General features: G+C 42.6%; 1 protein-coding gene and 1 long non-coding RNA gene across 5 annotated transcripts in view; one reads left to right on the top strand and one right to left on the bottom strand.

Annotated features, from left to right (window-relative positions):
* Positions 1–18267, bottom strand: part of DBNDD1 (dysbindin domain containing 1) — a 59058-nt gene that overhangs the window by 10092 nt on the left and 30699 nt on the right. The gene's annotated exons all lie outside the window — the stretch shown is intronic.
* LOC130276499 (uncharacterized) lies at positions 323–13328 on the top strand. The gene is made up of 3 exons (XR_008845148.1): positions 323–548; positions 1551–1768; positions 13270–13328. It is a non-coding gene; the product is annotated as an uncharacterized LOC130276499 (long non-coding RNA).

Here is an 18267-nt window from a genome sequence, read left to right as displayed (position 1 = left end):
CTCAGCTACATCATATGTGGTGTCCCGGTAAAGGACCTAGTCCTGTACCATCCTTAAGTCCCCTCAGCAAGAGTCCCTTGAGTCCATAGGGCTCTCCTGCGGGACCCCCCCACACCCCCCGCTAACATTCTTATTGTTCTATTTAAATGCATTGTATATATTGTGTATGCATTGTCAATATGTATAAAGTTTGTACAAATGTATAAAAGTGTTAGTCATGTGAACCACTGTCATGTGACATACCCAGAGTTAATTGGGTACAGAACCTACAGGCTTAGCAACCAATGGGCTTTAGTCCAGCCCCCTAGTATATAAGGGGATGTAGTCTCCCAGTTAGCTCTCTTGTTCCTGCCATTCAAGAAAGCATAGAGTCCTATATACTGCAAATTCATCTCATCTAGGCCAAAGCCTAAAGTCCAGCAGCCACTTCTAAAATGTGAGTTACAACTCTCTCTACAGATCCAGTGACTACTACTCAGCTAAGGAATATATTAGCAGCACAGTGGCCTGCCTAAATATCTCAATAACTACAAGTCCAAGCAAGCCTGGTAGGTATCCTGTGTCCTGGTTGCCTCTGAAGGAACTGCATAATTGTAAAGACTGTTCCCTAAACATTTCAAGTAAAAGTTCCAGTTTATTCAGAATCCTTGCTGTGGACATTCCTTTATTACAAAACCGTTTTTGGGTTGGTTGACGGCGATTACCATACCGGAGTAAACACATCCTGGCGTCACGAACACTAAGGGGTTAACAACATCTTGCCCCCCAGGGTTAATACCACCAGACCCTGCTACATACTGCAACACCCCAGTCACCACACATATCCTACATAAGGATGACCATTTAAAAATAATGGCTGAGTTTCCCTGAGTTTTGCACTTTACCCTACATTTTATTTTTAAATTTTTATTTTTTTACACATGCTCTAAGTTATAGGGTTTTCCAGAGCTCAAACCTTAGTAAATATGTTGGGATTTTTTTTAAATGTTGGGACACTCCCCTTTTCAGCAGCTACACCTCCTCTCATTGGGAGCCATGGCCTTTTTGGGTTTTCTGAGTAAAATGGAGAGGTAGTCAGGTTTTTTTTTTTTGGGTCACAAATTCTCGCGCAGACACAATTTGTGGCGCACTGCGCCATATTTTAGCACATAACTCAACAAAACAGGTTGGGTTTACAATAGTAAATCAGGGCCAATATGTCTAGGTTCTAACCTGTAATGTTAGACACTTACCAAAGTGGCCAAGCGGTAAGTGTCACAAAAGTTGCACTTTAACAGACCTCTAACAAAGCTAATGCTCATTATACAATAAAAAATAGGGCAGAGTGCTCTTGACTTGCTCTTCCAAACCACAGAGGAGAATATAGAAGCAAAAAACGGTTTTGGAGGCACTGCTCAAAACTTGGACGCAAATGAAGGACCCATTTTTTTGCTTGTATATTCGTTCTCCAAATCGGTTTCCTTCCTGGAATCTGATACCCATCTGCTGAAATCTACTCCATTTCCCTTAGCACTGCAGTTACACACCAACGTATAACTTTTTTTTTACAGGTCAGTATATCACTTCAGTGTGGTGGAGGGTGCACACCTTTTTGATATACGATACCAGGGAGCGCCCCTGTCTTTTCTTCTCTCTCCCAATATCCTCCAAATCACAGAGAGTGTAGCTGGACGGTTACAGCCACTTGTCATCTCTATATCCCGCCTGAACTCATCAGTGCAGTAACAAAACAGGAAGTTAAGTCAGGGCAATGCTGGAATGTGTAGAGGTAAGTAACCACTCGACTAATGCAGCATTAACTATTTTACTACATAAGAAAATTTGGAATTATGACAATTACACCTTCACTGCCCTAGACCACCAGGCATTCGGACATTAACATCTTCCCTAACCTAAACCACCTGGCATTCTAATATTAACCCCTTTATTGCCCTAGACCACCAGGGATCCTTACATTAACAACCCTCACTGCCCTACTGAATACAATAATTTTAATTCTGCTAGGCTGAGATGCAGTTCAATAACTCTAAAAGGTGTGTGTGTGTGTGAGTGTGTGTGGGCCCCCCCCCCCCCCGGGGGGGGGGGGGGGGGTTATTGATCAAAACCTATTCAGAGGAAATATTGGTCAGTTACCCATAGGAAACAATCAGATTGCTTATTTCATTTTTCAGAGGCCCTTTTCAAAATGAAAGAAGCAATCTGATTGGTTGCTATGGTCAACTGGTCAACTTTTCCTCTGCACAGGTTTTGATAACTCTCCAAATCTCCCCCTAGGTCTCTAACTGCCCCTTTCACTTGCCATAAAAGCTTGGAGGGATCCCTGGCAATACTAATGAAAATAAGGGAGGCCCATGGCCTGGGGTCATGAAGTGGAATTGTGTGGGGGCTCTATCTATATAATTAGTGCAAGAGTAAAACAGGAAATTAAAGGGAAACTGTCTGTTCACCCGCACTAAATACAAAACACTAACTTATGGTGCGAGTAAACAGGAGGAAAATGAAATGCCAGGTGGAATACAGCGAGCTAAGGTAAACTCCCCAGTACAGGTCACTTGTCTAACCCAGGAAGAAGTACAGTGCCGCCTACAAAAAATCTAAATAGACATATCACCAGGTCCAGATGGCATTCACCCCCGTGTTCTAAAGGAATTAAGTAATATAATAGACAGACCCCTATTTTTAATATTCAGGGACTCTATAGTGACAGGGACTGTTCCCCAGGACTGGCGCATGGCAAATGTGGTGCCAATATTTATAAAGGGATCAAAAGGTGACCCCAGGAATTATAGACCTGTTAGTTTAACCTCCGTTGTATGTAAATTGTTTGAGGGTTTTCTAAGAGATGCTATTTTGGAATATCTTGATAAAAATAAATATATGTGTAACACTCACGTTTCAGAAGACAGGAAACCTGGTGGATATGGATCCGCTGGACCTGTGTGGCAGATGACTCGGACCGTACCAGAGGGCGGAGTCTAAGGTGCCGCTGGTTTTTACCAGAGCCCGCCGCAAAGCGGGATGGACTTCCTGCGGCAGGCGGCACCCAGGTCGCTAACCCTGGCGCGGATCGACCACACAGGCGGGTGAGGAGATGCGAGGCACAGGAGGGATAAGGCAGCTCGTAGTCAGGATAGCAGAAAGTCAAGGCAGGTGGCACGGTTGCGTAGTCAGGACATAGCAGGAGGTCAATAGGCAGGCGGCAGAGAAGCATGTCGGGTCACAAAGGAAGGATCAGATCCACGGCAAGGCAGAAACAGGAATGCTTTCTCTCAGGCTCAAGGCAACAAAGATCAGGCAGGGGAGTGAGGAGGGTGGAGGAATATATAAATGAGCCACAGGAGAATCACACTGGCCCTGGCCCTGCTCCGGCGCACTGGCCCTTTAAATGTCAAAGCTCTGGCGCACGCCATAGGGGACGGGGACACGTGCGCCGGAGCAGTGAGGCAGAGGCTGGGGCAGGAGAAGCACCAGGTGAATGATGGACTGGGTCTTGCATGCGGGCGCATCCCGCGATGTGAGTCCCAGCCCCGCCGGCAGCAGCAAGTAATGGGACCATGCGCTCATGGACAGTATGTGCGGCCGGAGCGCATAACCTAACAGTATGACCCCATATTAGCATGGGTTTATGAAGGATCGGCCCTGTCAAACTAACCTGATCAGCTTTTATAAGGAGATGAGCTCCAGACTGGACCAGCGGTAATTTCCAAAGCATTTGATACGGTGCCACATAAAACATTGGTGCATAAAATGAGAAGGATTGGGCTGGGGGAAAATGTGTGCAAGTGGGTAAGTAACTGGCTCAGTGATAGGAAACAGAGGGTGGTTATTAATGGTACTAACTCTGATTGGGTGACTGTTACTAGTGGGGTACCACAAGGGGTCCGTCTTGGGTCCTGTCCTATTTAATATATTCATTAATGAATGAGGGGTTGAATAGTAAAGTTGCAATCTTTGCAGATGATACTAAACTCTGTAAACGGTAAACACTAAAGAGGACAGTGCACTGTGTATAGTAGATAACACAATAGAAGACTGTGAACTGTTACAAATGGATCTGGATAGGTTGGAGGTTTGGGCTGGGAAGTGGCAGATGAGGTTCAACACTGATAAATGGAAGGTAATGCACATGGGGAAGAAAAATCTGGGCTGGGATTGTGTATTAAATGGGAGAACACTTGGGGCGATTGACATGGAGCTGTAGAGACCAGCGTCGGGCAGCTGCTGCCAAGGCTAATAAAATCATGGGGTGCATCAATAGGGGCATAGATGCCCACGACAAGGAAATAATTCTACCGCTGTACAAATCACTAGTCAGACCACACATAGAATACTGTGAACAGTACTGGGCACCAGTGTACAAGAAAGATATAGTGGAGCTGGAGAGGGTTCAAAGACAGGCAACCAGAGTAATACGGGGAATGGGAGGACTACAGTACCCAGAAAGATTAGCAGAATTGGGGTTATTTAGTTTAGGTAAAAGAAGGCTTAGGAGCGACCTAATAACTATGTATAAATATTAGGGATCGACCGATATCGTTTTTTTAGGGCCGATACCGATAATCGGTGGAGGTTGGGGCCGATAGCCGATAAGTTATCGGGTATTTATCCCCCCGCGACACCGCTGCAGATCATTGATTTAAAGTGGGCGCTTTAAATGAATGCACTGCAGTGGCTTTTGCGGTGCCGTAGACCGCCGCCGCCACCCGCTTCTCTCCCCCTGCCTGTCCGGGGGTCCTGAGTCCTATCACCGCCAACGCTCCCCCCACCGCCGCACCGCGACCGCCCCCCCGACCCGCTGCACCGCACCGCCGCCCCCGACCCGCCGCACCGCGTCCGCCCCCCCCGACCCTCCGTGCCGCACCGCGACCGCCCCCCCGACCCACCGCACCGCCCCGGTCCCATTGCCTCCCCCCCATCCCCGGTTTTATAATTACCTGTTCACGGGGCCTGGGGTCCACTCTACATCTGGCTCCGGTGGCGTCCTCCTGAGCTTTCACTGTGCGCACTGACGGTGACGTCACGTCGCACACGCCGTTCGTCATTGCGCACAGCAGGACGCAGCAGGAGCCAGAAGTAGCGTGGGCCCCGGGAACAGGTATTTATAAAACCGGGGATGGGGGAGGTAATGGGGCGGGGCGGTGTGGTGGGGGGTGTGACGCGGTGTGGCGGGTCGGGGGGCTGGGCGGTCGCGGTGCGGCGGGTCGGTCGCGGTGCGGTGGGGGCGGTGCAGGGGGCGGGGCATTCTCGGCTTATCGGCAAGGTAATTGCTGATACCGATAATGCCCAAAATCGTGATTATCGGCCGATAATATCGGCCAAACCGATAATCGGTCGATCCCTAATAAATATATCAGGGGACCGTACAGAGATCTCTCCCATGATCTATTTATACCCAGGACTGTATCTATAACAAGGGGGCATTCTCTACGTCTTGAGGAAAGAAGGTTTCTACACCAGCACAGATGGAGGTTCTTTACTGTAAGAGCAGTGAGACTGGAATTCTCTGCCTGAGGAGGTGGTCATGGTGAACTCTGTAAAAGAATTCAAAATGCATGGATGCATTTTTGGAGAATAATAACATCGCTGGTTATGTATACTAGATCTATAGGGACAGAACATTGATCCAGGGATGTTTTCTGACTGCAATATTTGAAGTTGGGAAGAGAAGAAATTTTTACCTCTAGTATGAGTTTTTTTTTTTTTTTTTGCCTCAACTCAGTAGGGACTCAATAGGGTTATAGGTTGAATTTGATGGACTCTGGTCTTTTTTCAACCTTATGAACTATGTTACTATGTTTCTATTACTTAAATTGATCCATATGTTTTCAAGATATGGCCTCTATTGCTAGAATGCTAATTCTGTCCAGTGCGCAGAGGTGGAAGGCAGTTAGTGACGTGACAGTGAAGAATAATGAATATGCATAAGATGGGCGGGCAAAGTGTGACAAACGGGACAGAGGCAGGGAAGCTTGGCAAGCCAACTCCCACCTCCATTGCGCACTGAACAGAATTAGCATTCTATATCTTGAAAACACCTGGACCAATTTAAGTAAGTAATACATCATTTTACTCCTGTCCACACCCACTATAACCCAGTGTATTAGGTTTAATGTGGGTGAACAGCTTGTCATTTCCCCTTTAAATCCTGCACTAAGACGCATGAGCCTTTAGCTCATGATACACAAAAAAAGAAACTTTCCATGCAACGTAAAGAGCTGCAAAACCTGTTCTTTTATAATAACTACAAACAGTATACAGATTTGCAACACACAGCAGGACGCTAAGATTCCTTGGGCATTAACATATTCTACATCCAATGTTGTGACCTGAATCTGTGCACTAGATTTCCTATGTTTGAAAAGTACAAAAGTTAATGCAAGGATAAGGTCCCGTTCATACAGAATTAAAGGCAAAAACACTCATTTACCTGTGGTCATACATTGTTGTAGCACAGGACACAACAAAGAACATATAAAGTTTGTTCTCTTAAAGGACTACTCAGCTAGAAACAATTTATTTTTAAATCAACTGGTGTCAGAAAGTTAAACAGATTTGTAAATTATTTCTATTTAAAAATCTTAAAGGGTACCTTTCATCAAAAAAACTTTTGATATATTATAGATTATTGTATGCAGAATAACTTTCCAATAGCATGTTATTAAAAAATATGCTTCTTTCTATTTAATTTTCCACTTTGAAAAAATGACCACTAGGGGTCTCCCTACCAGTCCTTTTTTTTTTTTTTATAGATTTCTGACTCATGCTGGAGTCCTAAATCTCAGACTGCAGCCGGGACACAGACAAACTCAGCACTGCTCGCTGCCAGGGAGCAGTGTTGAGCTTGTCTGTGTCCGGGCTGCAGTCTGAGATTTAGGACTCCAGCATGAGTCAGAAATCTATAAAAAAAGGACTGGTAGGGAGACCCCTAGTGGTCATTTTTTCAAAGTGGAAAATTAAATAGAAAGAAGCATATTTTTTAATAACATGCTATTGGAAAGTTATTCTGCATACATTAATCTATAATATATCAAAAGTTTTTTTGATGAAAGGTACCCTTTAACCCTTCCAATACCTATCAGCTGCCATATGCTCCAAAGGAAGTTGTGCAGTTCTTTCCAGTCTGACCACAGTGCTCTCTGCTGACACCTCTGTCCATGTCAGGAACTGCCCAGAGCAGGATAGGTTTGCTATGGGGATTTGCTCCTATTCTGGACAGTTCTTGACACGGACAGAGGTGTCAGCAGAGAGCACTGTGCTCAGACTGGAAAGAACTGCACAACTTCCTCTGTAGTATACAGCAACTGATAAGTACTGGGAAGATTAAGATTTTTATATAGAAGTAATTTACAAATCTGTATAACGTTTTGTCACCATTTGATTTGAAAACATTTGTCTTTCACTGGAGTATCCCTTTAAGCCTTCACTGATATATTTTATGCTTAAGACATTTTTGTACACTGTCTTTAGGCCTGTTCTATTTTGTCAATGTCTTTACATAGGTGAGGTGACTGGTTGTACCTCTAGCTATACAGTTAATACAGCTAGGATTCTATTTGCTTTCCTACTGCCTGGCAAGGGTATTGTTGTTGTTTTTTTGTTTTATTTGGGGGGGGGGGGGGGATCCCTGTCAGAGTTTTATATTGCCAGTCTCCGTGCCTGTCAGGACTTCAGGAGAAAAGGTAATCATTTCTGACAGCCAGTCAAAATGAATGTGGCCAAATAATAAGGGAAGTAAGGTAAATGCCAGGCCATATAGTTACAATTCATGACAAACAGAACAGCTTCTCTTATATTCAGACTTAAAGGGTAACTCTCACAAAAAAATGTTTTTGCTATTGCACTCCTTATGGTAAATAACAAATATTTCTAATATACTTTGTTTAAAAAAATAAAGTTTTCTATGTTTTATTTGTGCTTAAAAAAGCTCAAGAGCACATTTTCCCCCATCTCATACACAGACTTAGGACAGAGGTCCAAATACAGGAAGTGCAGCCTGGAGTGCTGAGGGTGCTGAGGCATCCTCATCCAATCATAGCTCCTCTCACACTTAACTGCCATATGCTGTTGGTTGATAAATTCCAATTCCCTTCAGGGTTAACAACCCCTCCGGGATTAAGACCCCCGACTAGGGTCACCCTTTTAAAACTTCACTTTTATTTATTATTTGTTAAGAACAAAATGAGGTGCAAAAAATAATACAAACGAAGGTGTTTAAAAACACAATATATAGGAATTGGATTGGTCCATTACTGGTTCCACTAATTCTAATTCACTAGGGCTTCTATGTTAGGGACTCTTTTATTCCATTGATCTGGATCCTAAGATTCCAATCTTTATAGTCCACATAACATGCACCTCCTCTATCTAATTTACCAATTCCTATTATTGCTGTTTAAAAAGTGTTCCCTAGCATCCCCCCGACGTTTCGCTGGAAAGACCCAGCTTTATCAAGGTATAGGACACTAATGCTGGGAGTGGGTAATCACTGTGGTATATATGTCCTCTGTTTGTAGGTGTGGTCACTTACCAATTTACTTTGACCAATCAGGGACTGCCACATCACTATTTTGTCTCTTAGTTATGATTCTATATCCTGTTACCTTCTGTCTTATTACCGGATCACTTCCGGGTTATCTAAGTCATGTGATACCTATTTCCATCAGAACCTATCAAAAATCACGTTCCATCCTTGTTTCTTACTTGTTTATAATTCGTAGTCCAATCCAGATAGGTCTTGTAAGCTTTCACCTTCTTATGTCACTAAACCAACGATGTTAGTGCGATCAGGCATGCGCATTCGTCCCGTCCTACCCCTTCTATCATACCACGGCTTTCCTCTATGGTATTTTCGGCGCTTGCGCACTGGGTTCAGTATTCCCATGGTAACAAGTAAACATATCTTGGCGCTTGCGCACTATCTCCCGACTTATCAGTGACTTACTTTGTGTATATGCTGTTGGTTGGACACACACCCCTCAGCACTCCAGGTTGCACTTCCTGTGTTTGGGCTTTGATCCAAATTCTGTGTATGAGATGGGGGAAAATGTGCTCTTGAGCTTTTTTAAGCACAAATAAAACTTCATTTTTTAAACAAAGTATATTAGAAATATTTTTCTAGTGCAATAGCAAAAATTTGTTTTAATGAGAGTTACCATTTAATAGATATTGTGCAACACAGCAAGAAAAAGTCCTAGTTTGTGGATCCCACCAAATTCAGCAAAAATGTAATGCTGAAAAACAGCTATCTTTATTTACCAGTCTACAGTGGAGAAAAAAAGTATTTAGTCGGCCACCAATTGTGCAAGTTCTCCTACTTAAAAAGATGAGAGGCCTGTAATTTTCATCATAGGTGTACCTCAACTATGAGAGACATAATGGGAAAAAAATGCATAAAATCACATTGTCTGATTTGTAAAGAATTTATTAGCAAACTATGGTGGAAAATAAGTATTTGGTCAATAACAAAAGTTAATCTCAATACTTTGTTATATACCCTTTTTGGTAATGATAGAGGTCTTTTGGCCCATTCCTTCATGCAGATCTCCTCTAGGCCACTCCAGGACCTTAAAATGCTTCTTATGAAGCCACTCCTTCGTTGCCCTGGGGGGGGTGTTTGGGATCATTGTCATGCTGAAAGACCCAGCCATGTTTCAACTTTAATGCCCTTGCTGATGGAAGGAGGTTTTCACTCAAAATCTCACGATACATAGCCCCATTCATTATTTTCTTTACACAGGTCAGTCGCCTGGTCCCTTTGCAGAAAAACAACCCCAAAGCATGATGTTTCCACCCTCATGCTTCACAGTAGGTATGGTGTTCTTTGGATGCAACTCAGCATTCTTTCTCCTTCAAACACGACGAGTTGAGTTTTTACCAAAAAGTTCTACTTTGGTTTTATCTGACCATATGACATTCTCCCAATCCTCTTCTGGATCATCCAAATGCTCTCTAGCAAACTTCAGACGGGCCCGGACATGTACTGGCTTAAGCAGGGGGACACGTCTGGCACTGCATGATTTTAGTCCCCGGCGGCGTAGTGTGTTACTGATGGTAGCCTTTGTTACTTTGGTCCCAGCTGTCTGCAGGTCATTCACTTAGGTCCCCCCATGTGGTTCTGGGATTTTTGCTCACCGTTCTTGTGATCATTTTGACACCACGGGGTGAGATCTTGCATGGAGCCCCAGATTGAGGAAGATTATCAGTGGTCTTGTATGTCTTCCATTTTCTAATTATTGCTCCCACAGTTGATTTCTTCACACCAAACTGCTTGCCTATTGCAGATTCAGTCTTCCCAGCCTGGTGCGGGTCTACAATTTTGTTTCTGGTGTCCTTCAACAGCTCTTTGGTCTTGGCCATAGTGGAGTTTGGAGTGTGACTGTTTGAGGTTGTAGACAGGTGTCTTTTATACTGATAACAAGTTCAAACAGGTGCCATGAATGGAGGACAGAGGAGACTCCTTAAAATTCTTAAAAATCAGACAATGTGTTTTTATGGATTTTTTTCTCATTATGTCTCTCATAGTTGAGGTATACCTATGATGAAAATTACAGGCCTCTCTCATCTTTTTAAATGGGAGAACTTGCACAATTGGTGGCTGACTAAATACTTTTTTTCCCCACTGTATGTGTAATGTTTTAACCCCACAGGGTCTTTGTTGAGCCTGCTTGGACTGGTGAATAAAAGCTCTTTTTGAACTATCCATTGGAGTGCTGTGGCTTCTGCACATTTTTGGCTGCATAGCTAGTCATAACTATTTAACATAATTTTTTGTTAGCCATACAAGGTATTATAGCCTTAAAACTGTTATTTTATTTTTCTTAAACCCTCAGAAATGAGTGGTGACTGAATAACAGTGTATAATACAGTATGTATCTGGAGCCTAATAAATGGACTCCACTGTGACTGACCACTGAAGATGGCCAAGTTCCAAGCCTACATCTAGTCTGCTGTGACCATGCTATGCATAGTGGACATTATTCCTCCAATAGGTACAGGACATTTTTACATCAATGCAGCTATCATTAAATGGTGGGACACTGTATATTATCTAGTGTTAGGCACCGTCATTGGCATATTTACCAACATCGGCTATCATGCTGGGGGGTAAGCAGGAAAACCACAGCTTAGGGACCATTGATTGAGATAACTGTTGACATTAACATTTTCATAGAGGTTGCTGAGAATAGTTACAACGCTACATAGAGCCGACCAGAGAAAATCTGGACTTTACAACATCTTGACAGCCGGATCTATGCAGATTACCATATTGTAACCTGGTCTTGTTAATATGTAATGACCTTTGTTTATTATTCTTCGTATTCATATTTTCTTTACTGTCAAATATCTGTTTTTAAGAAAAATTCCTTAATAAAAAAAAAACTGTTGAACAAAAACAACACTACATATAAGTGGGTGTTATGCCTTTTATTTTTCTGGACAATTCATTCTCATTGTGCAGAATAATGCATACTCATGGCTATCACTTCTAACCCCTGAAAAATCACCCCTGGCATAGATTTAAGTCCCAGATCTCATCAAAGACATTTCAAGGCTTCATCACTGTGACACAGGAGCCTCAATAATGTCAGTGAAATGGGATCTATGTAAATTACTAGTCAGAGTCAATATTTTTATAAATCATAAAATGTAAACGATGTAAACATTTTGTAAAATGTAAAGATTTAATACAGTGGTTAGAAGTGCCTTTAACCCCTTAACGACCACGGACGTAAATGTACGTCCTGGTTTGGCAGGACTTCCCGCACCAGGACGTACATTTACGTCCTGTGTATGACCGCGAGCATCGGAAGGGTGCTCGCATCATACACGGCAGGTTCGGGTTGCTAGCAGCAGCCGGGGACCCGCCGGTAATGGCCAACATCCGCGATCGTGCGGATGTTCGCCATTAACCCCTCCGATGCCGTGATCAATGCAGATCACGGCATCTGCGGTATTGCGGCACTTTGATTGGATGATCGGATTGCCCGCAGCGCTGCCGCGGGGATCCGATCATCCAGCATGACAGCCGGAGGTCCCCTTACATAGCTCCGGCTGTCTCCCGGGGTCTTCTGCTCTGGTCTGTGATCGAGCAGACCAGGGCAGAAGATCATTGATAATACTGAGCAGTGCTGTGTCCAATGCATAGCACTGCACAGTATTAGCAAACAAACGATTGCTATAGATAGTCCCCTATGGGGACATAAAAAGTGTTAAAAAAAAGTTGAAAAATGTAAAAAAAAAGTAAAAAAAAAAAGTGAAAAATCCCCTCCCCCAATAAAAATGAAAATTGTCAGTTTTTCCCATTTTACCCCAAAAAGCGTAATTTTTTTAAATAAACATATTTGGTATCGCCGCATGCGTAAATGTCCGAACTATCAAAACATAATGTTAATGATCCCGTACGGTGAATGGCGTAAACGTAAAAAATAAAAAAATTCCACAAATCCTGCTTTTTTGTCACATTTTATAAAAAAAAAAAATTTATAAAAAATTATCTAAAAGTTTTATATATGCAAATGTGGTATCTAAAAAAAGGACAGATGACGGCGCAAAAAATGAGCCCTCATACCGCCCTATATACGGAAAAATGAAAAAGTTATAGGTGGTCAAATTAGGGCGATTTTAGATTACTGATTTTGTACAAAAAGTTTTAGATTTTTTTTAAATGGTACAAAAATATAAAAGTATCTAGCCATGGGTATCATTTTAATCGTATTGACCCACAGAATGAAGAACACCTATCATTTTTACCATAAAGTGTACAGTGTGAAAACAAAACCCTCCAAAATGTGTAAAATTTTGGTTTTCATTGAAATTTCCTCCCTAAAAAAAAATGTTTTGGGGGTTCGCCGTACATTTTATGGTAAAATGAGAGGTTTCATTACAAAGTAAAATTGGTCACGCAGAAAACAAGCCCTTATATGGGTCTGTACATGGAAATATAAAGGAGTTATGGATTTTAGAAGGCGAGGAGGAAAAAACGAAAACGCAAAAATAAAATTGGCCTGGTCCTTGAGGTGAAAATGGGCTTGGTCATTAAGGGGTTAAGCACTGTGCGAATAAGTTTTGACCACAACCAGATGAATGTCAAGCCCATATAAGGTATGTTCACATAATTGTAACTTGCAGCCGGAACTGGGAATAATAGAAGAAACACAGTGGGAAAAAATATATAGTAGGATTAATACAGGTTTATGTGAACCATAAAATGATACAGTTTAATATAGTTTTTAGATTGTATTATACACTTATACATTATTTTTATTTAAGATAGGCAAGAGGAACTCAAGCATCTGTCGAAAGTGTGGACAAGAGGAGGCAAGTTGGTTACACATGTTTTGGACATGCGAGAAAATAAAAAACTACTGGATTGAGGTAAAATTAGAGGTAGAGAAAGCTTGGAAGACCAGGATAGACCTGTCCCCCTTTGGAACAATCCTTGGAGACGATGTTAGGCTAGGGGTAAACAAGGAATTGAATAAAAATATACAAAGGGCTTTTTTTTAACGCAAGGTTAATGATAGTGAGGCAGTGGATATTTATAAAAACACCAAATATTGGGGACTGGAAAAAGGGGGTTAAAAAAAGAATATGGAGTAGAGGTATAGTATATATGGAGTGGACTTTTTCTCCGGAGTTGCATGGAGGATGGCCGTTAGCCTGAATAAATGTAAGGGGACCGGGTGAGGGGAGGGGGAGGGGAGAGAGTAGAAACACTTTAACACTATATATTTTTTTATTATTATTTTTTTTCTTTCTCTCAGAGGATACGGAGGGGAGGTTGGTAGGGGGGGGGGTTTGGAAAACTGTTTCTCAATTTGGTACTTACTTTTTGGAGATGATTAATAAAAAAAATAATTAATAAATAAATAAAACTTGCAGCCCGTTACGCGCTGCAAGAAATCCTACTATTTACTTCAATGGGTCCACCAAATGTCCGCAATAGTGGTAAATTTGTAGACTTCCGGTTGACTTGTTGTAAGCTAAGTAAACGGTAGCGTAACTTGCATTGGATTTCCTGCAGTGGGAGCCCTGCTTGTCCTCAGTGTACAGAGCCCTGCTTGTCCTCAGTGTAGAAAGCCCTGCTTGTCCTCAGTGTAGAAAGCCCTGCTTGTCCTCAGTACACAGAGCCCTGCTTGTCCTCAGTGCACATAGCCTTGCTTGTCCTCACTGCACAGAGCCCTGCTTGTCCTCAGTATACAGAGCCCTGCTTGTCCTCAGTGTACAGAGCCCTGCTTGTCCTCAGTGTACAGAGCCCTGCTTGTCCTCAGTGCACAGAACCCTGCTTGTCCTCAGTGCAGAGTCCTGCTTATCCTCAGTGTACAGAGCCCTGCTTATCCTCAGTGTACAGAGCCCTGCTTGTCCTCAGTGTACAGAGCCCTGCTTGTCCTCAGTGTACAGAGCCCTGCTTGTCCTCAGTGTACAGAGACATGCTTGTCCTCAGTGTAGAAAGCCCTGCTTGTCCTCAGTACACAGAGCCCTGCTTGTCCTCAGTGCACATAGCCCTGCTTGTCCTCAGTGCACAGAGCCCTGCTTATCCTCAGTGTACAGAGCCCTGCTTGTCCTCAGTGTACAGAGCCCTGCTTGTCCTCATTGTACAGAGCCCTGCTTGTCCTCAGTGCACAGAACCTTGCTTGTCCTCAGTGCAAAGAGCCCTGCTTGTCCTCAGTGCACAGAACCTTGCTTGTCCTCAGTGCAAAGAGCCCTACTTGTCCTCAGTGCACAGAACCTTGCTTGTCCTCAGTGCACATAGCCCTACTTGTCCTCAGTGTACAGATCCCTGCTTGTTCTCAGTGCACAGAACCTTGCTTGTCCTCAGTGCACAGAGCCCTGCTTGTCCTCAGTGTACAGAGCCCTGCATGTCCTCAGTGTACAGAGCCCTGCTTGTCCTCACTGCACAGAGCACTGCTTGTCCTCACTGCACAGAGCCCTGCTTGTCCTCAGTGTACAGAGCCCTGCTTGTCCTCACTGCACAGAGCACTGCTTGTCCTCACTGCACAGAGCCCTGCTTGTCCTCAGTGTACAGAGCCCTGCTTGTCCTCAGTGTACAGAGCCCTGCTTGTCCTCAGTGTACAGAGCCCTGCTTGTCCTCAGTGTACAGAGCCCTGCTTGTCCTCAGTGTACAGAGCCCTGCTTGTCCTCAGTGCAAAGAGCCCTACTTGTCCTCAGTGCACAGAGCCCTGCTTATCCTCAGTGTACAGAGCCCTGCTTGTCCTCAGTGTACAGAGCCCTGCTTGTCCTCAGTGTACAGAGCCCTGCTTGTCCTGAGTGCACAGAGCCCTACTTGTCCTCAGTGCACAGAGCCCTGTTTGTCTACCTACACTTTCTGTATTTGGACTCCTCACAGTGACACAAGGACAAAAATATACACATTTTTTTAACCAATGCTTATTACAAATATATAGATAATGGTATTATCTACATTGTAGAAAAAGGTTTTGTTAACGACAGGTACACTTTAAAGAAAGGACGAGGTCCTTTTTTTTTTTTTCAATCAATCCATTTTACAACTAATAGGATGTAAAGGACTTGATATTATTTTGTTGTCAGATACCACAGGACACCTTCTGAGGTCTTGTGGAGTATATGTCTTGGCGGATCAGAGTTTTTTGAAAGCACAAGGGGGGGGGGGGTACTCAGTATTACATAAGACAAATGTTCTTAAAGGGGCTATTCACCATAAGGTCATTTTAGTAGTACCTGCCAGACAGTAATGGACATGCTTAGAAAGGATCCATGCTTGTCTTGGGGCTAAAGGGCTACGTTGTGAGATTACCATAAAGCTGAGGCTATCTTTCTGTGAAATGGCTATTTCATGTTGGAGTTTATACCTTAAACTACAAATCCCATCATTCCTTGTTTGTAAGTAAGAGTTGACTATTCCTCACACCTGTGATCGCTTCAATGCAATAGACTATTGTTTGCTCACCTGGGTGCCTCCAGCTGTTGCAAAAACAGAATGATCTTCCTACCACCCAGCAGTCGCTCCACCCATTGAAGCAATGACAGGCTCCCTCTGATCCCCTGACTAGTGATGTAATGTCTCAAGCCGAACTGCAACCTGGGAAAACCTAAGACGACACTCATTTTGTATTCTGTTAAAAATTAACTTTGGGGCAAAAGTCACAAAAGAATTGCAAGACCACCATGCAACACAGGTACAGACACTATTTTATGAGCTACACTAACTTTACAGCCCCTGTAACATAGTCAAGTAAAAAACAATTCAGGAATACCCCTTTAATGTTATGGCTGATGTTCCTTTTCTAACAGTACTGCGTGTGTTTTGTGTGTTGCACGACACATCCATTTGATATGACTTCAGAATATGTGACACGTTTTCAAGACCTATAGCTTTGTCAATGAGCTGCATTCTTTATACAGTCCAAATACAAAATCCAAAAAAGGTCATAGAAACTATATTGGAAATAAACAACTAGTTAAAAATCCAGTGGGAAAGAGGAAGTGTCTCCAGGGAAAAACTATGCACTAAAAACAAAGATGTGGAGGGAGCTAAAAGTGTTCCCGGAATTCACAGAATGTCCATAGATCATGTAGAGTTCCCTGACAGAAATAACAAAATAGTAACTCTCTATCACGGAGTTTATATAACTGAATATACAATGCATCCTATAGGTCTTAAGTATTAACCACTTGATTGCCTTCTAAATGTACCTCTTCATGTTCAGCACCATTCAAGCCTCCCTCACTGTTTTGGTACACCCTATACCGAATGCTAAAAACACGATCAATACCCAAGATGTCTTTAAGTCCAAAGACTTGCACTGATGTTGCACTGTGCACAGGTAGTTACTGCGATTTATCATTATAAGAGGCTTTCCACAGAGAGAGATGACACTTTGATGAAATGCCATGTGACTCTCAACATGCCACTCTCCAGAGACACACACCACTGAATTACCATTGGCATCACCAGACAGAGCTTTCTTTATAATAAGGCTTCCTCTGTTATTGTGACTGGAATGGCAGGCATTAACAAGCCCTATCATTTAGCATATCAAAGGCTGGGTAACAGAGGTGCATTTAAATGGTCTCTCTCATTAAAACTAATTTTTGCTATTGCACTCCTTATGGTAAATTAAAAAGATTTCTAATATACTTTGGTTAAAATTTTTTAGTTTTCTATGTTTTATTTGTGCTTAAAAAAGCTCAAGAGCACATTTCCCCCCATCTTATACACAGACTTAGGACCGAAGCCCAAACACAGGAAGTGCAGCCTGGAGTGCTGAGGGGGGGGGGGGGGGGAGTCCAACCAACAGCATATGTCAGTTAAATGTGAGAGGAGCTATGATTGGATGAGGTTGGATACACTTCCCTCAGCACTCCAGGCTGCACTTTCTGTGTTTGGATCTCGGTCCTAAGTCTGTGTATAAGATGGGGGAAAATGTGCTCTTGAGCTTTTTTAAGCACAAATAAAACATGGTATATTAGTCATTTTTTTTTTTGATTTACCATAAGGAGTGCAAAAGCAAAAATTTATTTTAATGAGAGTTACCCGTTAAGGTTCCGTGTGAGGTGCTTAAAAAAAGACAAAATTGTAAAACAAATACTAAATATACATACTAAGTCACATAAACACAGAAATAAAAACATTAAATACAAACTACAAAATAAAAATAAATACCCACAAATAAAGAAAAAGCAAAAAGAAAAGAAATATATATTATATATATATAGTATAGAAAACACACAAGTACAAAATACATAATTTAAAACAGAAAATAGAAAACCACAAAGAAATACAAAAACAACAACTAGCACCAAAATAGAAAACCACAATTTAAAACAGACAACAAATAAATCTGGACTACTAAATGACCATGATGCAAATTGTATTTCCTAAACTTTTATCTGCTTTTTTCTCCACTTTTTAAGCAATTTATTTGTATTTACTGCTTTAACCAGACACAATAAAGAGAGGGGGGTCATTATTATCAGCCTAGATTATGCACCCCATCTCCGCCCTCCCCCATCCTTCTTACCCCAGCTCATCTAATGCCTACCAGGCTCTTCTCTAGGGATTAATTACAGCAATGGTTTTAATGCCTTGCAAATTTAAAACTAGGCAGGTGGGGGAAGGAGGGGGGTGACTGTCTGGGTGTCACACTCTGTCTATGTGACTGTCTCATAATCTCACTACTGTATTACATTTTTCAGCAGCTGTCCTTTTGCTACTATAAAGCAAATACTCAGCATTCCCAGATCTGGTTTTATCCCCCCCCCCCCCTCCCTCCCTCCACCAACCCC

This window comes from Hyla sarda, chromosome 6, assembly GCF_029499605.1.
Source record: "Hyla sarda isolate aHylSar1 chromosome 6, aHylSar1.hap1, whole genome shotgun sequence".
Lineage (NCBI taxonomy): Eukaryota > Metazoa > Chordata > Amphibia > Anura > Hylidae > Hyla > Hyla sarda.
Note: the sequence above shows the minus strand (reverse complement) of the source record. Positions and strands in the feature narration are given on the sequence as shown.